The following is an 8,350-nucleotide window of genomic DNA, read 5'->3' as shown; positions in this document are numbered from 1 at the left end:
CTTTATATCTCCAATTTAGTTCAGCTAATACACAGCTGTGGTAAAGTGGCAACTGCTTCACAGATATCCAAAACAACTATCTTTACTGTGCTTCCCTTGTGCAGAAGAAGTAATTTTCACTTAAAAGTGAGAATAGAGAACTTCCAAACTGCAGTACCTGTATTTCCAGACTCAGAGAAGAACACTGACCTTTTGGAAAAGGAGTAAGAAACTGCATGCTCATCCTGGGTTATTATTCCGCTCGAATCAGAAGGAGGTGATCCCAGGATTCACACTGTAGGAAATAAGAGACAGTAATAAACAATAGACAAAAGCAGTCAGGAAAAGCAAACATCTCCTGATTTATATTTCTAATTTCTCTGGCTTGTAGCATTTAGTTCTAGACTTTGTGAAGTCATACATAGAACCTTTTTCAGTATCTGAATCTGGTTATGATAATATGGTGTCCAAACAATTTCTATCATAGCTACATGTTAATGATGCTATATAATCATAAATCCTTGGTAATCGAGATTCTGTATGGAATTTATTAATGCTAAAATACCATAGTTCTCCTTCAGTGCCATGCAAGCTGATATAGGTTGTTAAGCACTGAAATAGGCCCCCTAGGGAGGTGGTTGAGTCACTATCCCTGGATGTGTTTAAAAAACATTTGGATGTGGTGCTCAGGGACATGATTTAGCAGAGGGTTGTTAGGGTTAGGGTAGTATGGTTAGGTTGTGGTTGAACTCAATGATCTTTAAGGTCTTTTCCGACCTGAGCGATTCTATGATTATATGAATATATGATAGCAGGAATAATCTTATCTTCCATTGGGAACCAAATTACTGGAGGGTTAACTGACATGATATGAAATAAATGACGTGGAATGTTCAGGTGATATGCAAATTTCTCTCTAAGTTTCAATTTGCATCAGGATCCAAGAATACATTTCAGAGTTTCTCTTACTTTGGTAATGCCAGGCTCCAGCGGCTTTTAAGTTGTTATACATGTGCAGAAGCAGATCTGCTGGTACAGCACCTAGCTCGACTTTATTGATGCACAGCTAATGGTGTGTCTCGGCAGCACTGTGCCTCTGCGCAGGACCTGCAGCAGCACTGCCACCAGCTGCGGCTGGCCAAGGGGCTGCCTACATTGCCACCCTGTGGATTGGAGCAAACAACGTACCGTGCATCGAATGCACTTGCAGCAATGGCTTATTCCCCGGAGTGTTGTAGGACAAGCTTTTCTCAACTCACACTGACTGCAGCACCAGGCTGTGCACTGCCGCACAGAGCCAGAGACACACAGTTATTTGCTTATTCAACAGGGCCTTTTCTTTCGCTCTGCAATTAACTTCTCCTTAGAGTTATGCAGGACTTTTCTTAGATCATAGAATTGCAGAATATCCAAAGTTGAAAGGAACCCACAAGAATCACCGAGTCCAACTCCTGGCTCCCCACAGCACTACCCAAAAATGAGACCAGATAGCTGAGAGCGTTCTCCATATACTTCAGAAATCCAGCAACATGTGGCCGTGACCACTGCCCTGGCGGCCTGTGCCATGCCACCATCCTCTGGTGAAGAACTTCTTCCTGATACCCAGCTTGAATATGTCTTTCACCTTGCAGGACAATGAAGACCTCAGGAAAATGTAAGAGAGGAAAGTAGAAGAATGATACCAGGGATAGAGATGAGTAAAACAGTAAGGAAGGGGTGGCCTGCTTCCTTCTGTGGGGACAGGTCCAGGCATGATGTACAGGGCTCCTGGCAGCACTCAACATGTTCAGCTCCTTTGGTTAACCTGGCAAGGGCCGGTGTGTCTGGTGAAGGCATAGGGCTATTTTCAGTAGGCATAGCCCAAGACGGTTTTGGTTGGCCTCCTTCATTCTGAGATGCAGATACATCCTGATACTCCTCCCAGGTTGACCACCTGCCAGCTTCTCCTGCTTCTGACCTTGCTCAGGTCTCACTTGGTGTTGGCACTCCTGGGACAGCGCAACTCACTAATCCTGCAGAAAACCATTCCCACTGAGAGGACACTGTCATCACTTCTGCGAATGAATTGAATCCATCAACTGAAGAAACTGCTGGCGCCAGCCAGGGCACCTTCTGGATGGGTGCAGTGAGTGGACGACAAGGATAACCAGGAAAAGAAAGCGAGTGTGCTCTTTAAAAATGAAATATTCCTTTACTTCAAAGCCACTGAGAGAAAGAGAGGGCAGTGTAAGAGGTTTGCATTCAGACATAGTTTCAGGAATGAAATTCAGAATGTTCATTTCTTTGTGATTCTATTGTCCTTGATATGATACAGGATGTCTGTAACTCTTCAAATATTTTGAGAGTGATGATTACAGAGCATTGCAGCTAAAAATCATAAACACCAGGTTTGCTCTCTAATTTTGCTTTACAATATTCAATACTATCAGAATGCATTTCATCTTCTGACCTTTCTTATTACTGTAGCAAATACTGGTATGAATCATAAAATCCTGGAATCATTAAGGTTGGAAAAGACCTCTAAGACCATCTTGTCCAACCATCCACCTACCAGCAATATTACCCATTAACCATGTCCATCCGTGCTACATCCACCCTTTCCTTTAAGCACCTCCAGGGAAGGTGACTCCACCACCTTGCTGGGCAGCCTGTTCCAGGGCCTGACCACTTTTCCTAGAAGAAATTCTTCCTAATCTCCAACCTGAAATCACTTCATGATTCTATAGCATTATCCACCAGTATTAATTAAACTCTTTTCAGTCAGCTTGTACTTCCCAAAGCAACATATACATTACACATTACTTTTTGTGTAGTTTTGGTCATTTAACTGTTGGTGACATCAATCTATATGTGTCATGGAAAGAATATGCAGATCTGTGCATGCCTGTGAAGAGGTGAAGAGTCATAGACTGCTGATGGGTTACATGTTACAGATTGAAGTTGCATTACTGTGAAGATTGTATTTTAGAGACAATCAAGAATATGGTAGATTCCTGTATGGGAACTGCTGAGTCACGGCCTGCACCTCTGATTGATCACCTGAGGCAAGCCATGAGTCAGCTACAGGAGCACAGGTGAAGGCAATTCTCCTGTGCTCCTAGACCTATTTAAGAGCTGGCTACCAGTGGGGAAGGGTCTCTTCTGGAGATTGCTTCTGCTGGTGTTTTGTGAGTGAGCCCAGGATAGGGGTAAGCTTTCTATTTATTCTCTTTTATTATCATAGTCTACTTTGCCTCACTCTCTTGTTTGTTTTGTGATTATAACATCCTAATATTCTTTGATTATACAATTCCTCACTTAATGCTTCCTTCCGTTCTTCCAGTGGTAAATCATGGTATTAGCTCTGGAGCTCCAGAGCTCTGAAAATATCCTGTAGGTATCCACTGTTAGCAATATGTTTTCCTTCTCTCTTTCAAAGTGCCCCAATTCATGAACAGATGGGAAGTTTCTAGAAGATATCCTTGGCAGGTCTTAGGAAAGAGATTGCCAGCAGTACAATTTCTCCCAAGACCCTACTGATACTGTCTCATCTCCTTTGAACATGCTTGTGCATGTTCACCATCTTCCCTTCAAAACAACACAATACTTACTCCTCCTGCACAGAAACCTTCAAGATGGAGAAACATCATTTATGAAGAGCTTTCTTCCACATCTAGATATTCCTGTGGTGGCAAGTATCCAAAATGAGAGCCAAGGCATGGTGGCTTAGCATCTGCTCCTCCTTCTCTTTCTGCTGCCATCACCTGGGGCAAAAATAAAACCTGACTCAGATATTGAGGGTAATAAAGTGGAAGATTGTGCAAAGCAGAGGTTGTGTGGTGAGCCTCAAACAGGAAAAGACAGAGATATAAAGAGAGAGGTAACTGTACTGCAGGATGCCTAGGGCATAGAATTCTTATTTGAAAGAGTGAGATGGAGAAGATGCAAGTGATGAAGAACATTTGGAAGTTAAACAAAATGCTCTCTGACAGTCTGTCCCTGGCAAAGTCTGGACCTTCTGTAAAAAATATTCAGAGAAATTAAGGAATACTTTTGTGAGCTAACAGGGGGCAAAATCCTTCACCAGATGTACATAGATGGAGCACTGATCCCCAAGTTGAGGATACTCAAAATCCTGAGCATAAGGGACTGTAACAATCCCATCAGAACACAAGATACACAGGCAAAATGTTTCAGTCGCTTAGTTTTAGGGGTAATATTCAACAGCAGGTAGTTATAGAGTTTGCCACACCAAGAGATATTCTGTAGATCTTTAACTTGGTCTAAGTTTTATGCTCTGTTGTTCTCCAACTCTAGGTGGTAAGCAGACAAAAGCACAGCTCCTCAGCTGTCAGGGCTGAATTCCTGTGTGTGTGCTCACACACACTGCCATCATCAGTACTACAGAAGTTCACACAGGGATACCTTGAAGGTTTTGGAGAAATTCAATATGTTTTGGAGACTAAATCTCTTCTAATGCATTTGTAAACTTTTCTGGATGGAAGAGAAGTAATTTTGTATAACCACAGAGGAGAAACATCAGATTGCTCACTGAAACTGCGTTTCAGGCTGTTGGGAACATAACAGAGGTAGGGTGTTATGTTAATTGTGTTAATTATGTTAATGATGATTTCCACAGGCAGCCCATTCAGGAAACTTTAGTGATGCCGGTGCTGTGGTATGCAATGAGATACTAGGATGCTGCTGTCATCTTTACACAAAGGTCTGTGATAAAACCTGGTTTGGTGTAGAAAAATTCATTCTGTCTTGGTCAACAAAAACCACATTGCTTCTTATCTTTCTTATTATTGTGCTCCAAGTGCACCTGGAGCAGAAAGATCTGCCCACAAAGTGAGAGTTTATAAAAACAGGAGGTTGCAGCTCAGGCTGCTGACAAGAAGTGTGATTAGCCACGTGAGGGGGTCAGCACTTAATAACATGAAGCACCAACTGCTTTAGCTGAGGATTTTGTTTGTGCTGTGTAAATCCTGTTCAGAAGTCAGGCGTCTAGGAAAAACAAACCTGCAGGAGTACTTGTAAGATGGGGGAAAGGAGAGGTTTTGCAGCAGTTGGCCAGTTCTGGTGGAATCAGCCCAGAGCATGAGCTGTTCAGGGTGTGTGACAATGAGTTGCAACCACAGTGCATCTCGTGGTCTCTCTGCACTCCTCAGTCTCTTCCTCAGGTTCAGTTTTTAGAGGCAGCATTTGCTTTCAGGTGATTGACAGCTCCCATTACTATCCATTACAGTAGCTAGCACTTCTGGGGTACTTATAAGTAATGCTTTTCTTTGCAAAGTAATGCTCATGGGGGAAATTGATTTCTAGACCAGGCTTGCTGTGTGCATACTGATGTTGCAAACATCCCTGCAATGGTGTCTTCAGCTAGATGGACTAAGACTCCCCAGATCTGTTCTGGTGAATACTTGCAATCCAATTGGCATGTGGACCTATGTCATGCTACAGTGCCTGCACATCAGTTATGTTATCTTAAAGTACATAGGCATCACATCTTACATATTAAACACAACTATGAACAAAAGGCAGTCCTATGTCTATCATAGGCTGGAACAGTTTCTATCGACAATTTAGAATAATGCATGGTTTGCTCAATTTCCTTGATCTTCCCCCATGAACTGCTCAAGGAAATCCCTAGTAGTGCACTAGATCCTTCACACCAGGTGTTAGGCAATGTATCTAAACATCTAGACAGCATCTGTTCATTTTCACACAGTGTGGTGGTCATCTGTAATCACTTCACACACCTGCAGAAAGCTTTCTGCATTTACACAGCCTTAAGATTGTGAAGTGTTAGAAAGTTGACATAAAATAGCAAAATCCTCTCTTCCCACCTACCTCACCCAAGTAATAAAACAGTGAAGAAAGGTGTAAGCATTTCTTTTATTTGTTTATCCTTGTTTGCTTGTTTAACATGAATGGTATTTTCATAAAATAAAAATAAAAAACAACACCCTTCATTAAATATTTGAAAACAAATTCTTCTTTCATTCTACATATATGTAATGGGCATTTTCAAACAAATAGCTAATCCAGAACAATAGTTGCTGAGCGACAGTTCACAATAGATCTCTCAAAATAACAGTTTACAACAGGGGAATGTTTCAAAAAAAAAAAACCACAACAAACTAAGAAACATGACTGATGCTTCTAAACTAGTTACACACATGGAAAAATGTTCCTGAAATAAACTCCTTGATCTTAATACACTGATCTGTAAAGTATCCGCGAACAGCAGTTCCCCACTTAGTTGTAGAAATAGCTGATAACTTCCAAAGAAGTGAGAGTGAATATCCAACATCACATGGTTGAAGATCAAACATATGAAGTTTCCTTTCATTCATTTATACTGAAATGAAAAAAAGTATTTTACCCTCTTGATTTCATTTTTTAATTTTGAGTTGATGTCAAGGACATGAACTGTGAAAAAACTGAAAAAAGCATAGCATCTCAACTTTTAATATTTAAAACTAGTGAAGATGTACAAAGTCAAGATATGAGGCTTGAATGTATGGCATCAATTCACTGTCTACTGTTTGCTAGCTGTGTTGCTGTAACTGCTTGGATGTACACATGAAACACGACTGCTGTGTGGTCACACTTTACACATCCTGAAGGAATTATACACAAGATAAGTTGTTTAATCAGATCTGTTCTACTGGGCACTTAGGGCATTCACATGTGGTCAGCTACAACAGCTACGCAAAAGTACTAACTCACATTTTCATGGTGGAACCTGCATAAGCTTGGCATCCAGATAACCTCTGGCCTTTCTGGTGACTGTGATTGTATGTATTTTTTCCCCATGATTAATCATTTAAACTTTATTTAAAAATAAAATAAAAAAGAACAGCCCATAAGAAGCTAACAAATTAGTACAACAAAATGAGTAACACCACAACAGTGAGCAAAAAGACAGATGGAAAATAGAGTACTTGGGAAACAAACGTGTTTAAGAATTTTGTTCCATGTTATTTTTGCTGAGAAACTGAATTAGGTTGTATACATTACTTCAGAAGATTTATCTTCTGTCCTTTGTTCCTGACTAAAATGCAACTGAGAGGCAGTAGTAAGAGAAAACTGCATCTGCTGGAGGTCTCTGTTAAATTTGGATGGGTATTCACTGAGCTGGACTGGTTTTGGGCTATGTGACAGCTAATTGCCTAGAGCAAACGTTTGGCAGTTAATAAAGAAATGCTAAAGAACCAACAACTTAACGCTAATTGAAGGCAAGTAAAGGCAAGTAACAAAGAAGATCGGCATTATACAAAAAGGTAAACACTTCCTATTTGGGCTCTCAGGCTGGATTAGAAAGGAGAAAGAAAAAGAGGTACACTATAACATACCTGGCACTTTTGAAAATGAAGGTGGTTCCAGTTTTCTCCATTGGCTAAAGAACAAAGCTTTAAGGGATTTCAAGCATGGAAATGTAATGTTTTATTTTTTTAATCTAGATCTGTGTATTGTGATAATAAAAGTAAAATGCCTTCTTTTTAAATCTTTACAAGGTTTGTACATCTGTAGGCTTTCACAGCCATGTGGACATGAAGGGTTACCTGTAAGCTCAAAATTTAAGAGCTGTGGAACAGTGCACTTCAGGTCTGGGAGCACAGAGACAGTCAGGAAGGGAATGGGTGGCTACCAGTGCATGGCTGCATTTAGACTCCTAACTGGGAACACTTGTACAAGAAGTACAGCCAGGTGCAATGACTATCATGGTTCCTGAAAGCTAAAAATGTACCAAGTGCACTGGGATGCAGAGGCAGCAGCAGAGCAATGTCTATAATGGAGACACACTGCTGAGTTACAACTAAAACTTTGAGGAAAAGAAAAAACATAAGTATTCTTAATGTGAATAATGTACGGTGAGAATATAACTGCAAGTCTACATACTATTTAATGTTCAAGCATGTCTCCCCAACTCCAATGTGACTTTAATCATTTCTTTACATGTTATTCTAATTGCCATCTTTTGGATGTTCATGAAGTCCTGTTTGTGTTTTAAGTCTGGAAGACAATGCAAGACTGGTTAATATGAAACATAATTATACTATTCCTTTCTTATATACACAAACATACATACATATTTTTATAAATGTATGTACATATGCACACTCATTATGTGACAGGCACCTTACTCAATTATGGCTTCTTCCAAAGTCTGCTGAAAAGTGAAAGATAGTGTTGAGACACTGTGCAGAACATCAGGAATAAGGAGCATGACATTATCATCTACTTAAGGAAGAAAAATTCCACTTCTTTGTTGATGGACTATGACCTGGGTAAATTACTCTAAATCAAATTCTTTTGCTGCTTCTGAGACCTACTGAAGCTTGTACTGCAGACTGCAGTGTAACACAGAGATACACAAACACAG

Source organism: Lagopus leucura, unplaced genomic scaffold (genome assembly GCF_019238085.1).
Source record: "Lagopus leucura isolate 7727_CA_CO unplaced genomic scaffold, USGS_WTPT01 Super-Scaffold_100002, whole genome shotgun sequence".
Taxonomy (NCBI): domain Eukaryota; kingdom Metazoa; phylum Chordata; class Aves; order Galliformes; family Phasianidae; genus Lagopus; species Lagopus leucura.
Note: the sequence above shows the minus strand (reverse complement) of the source record.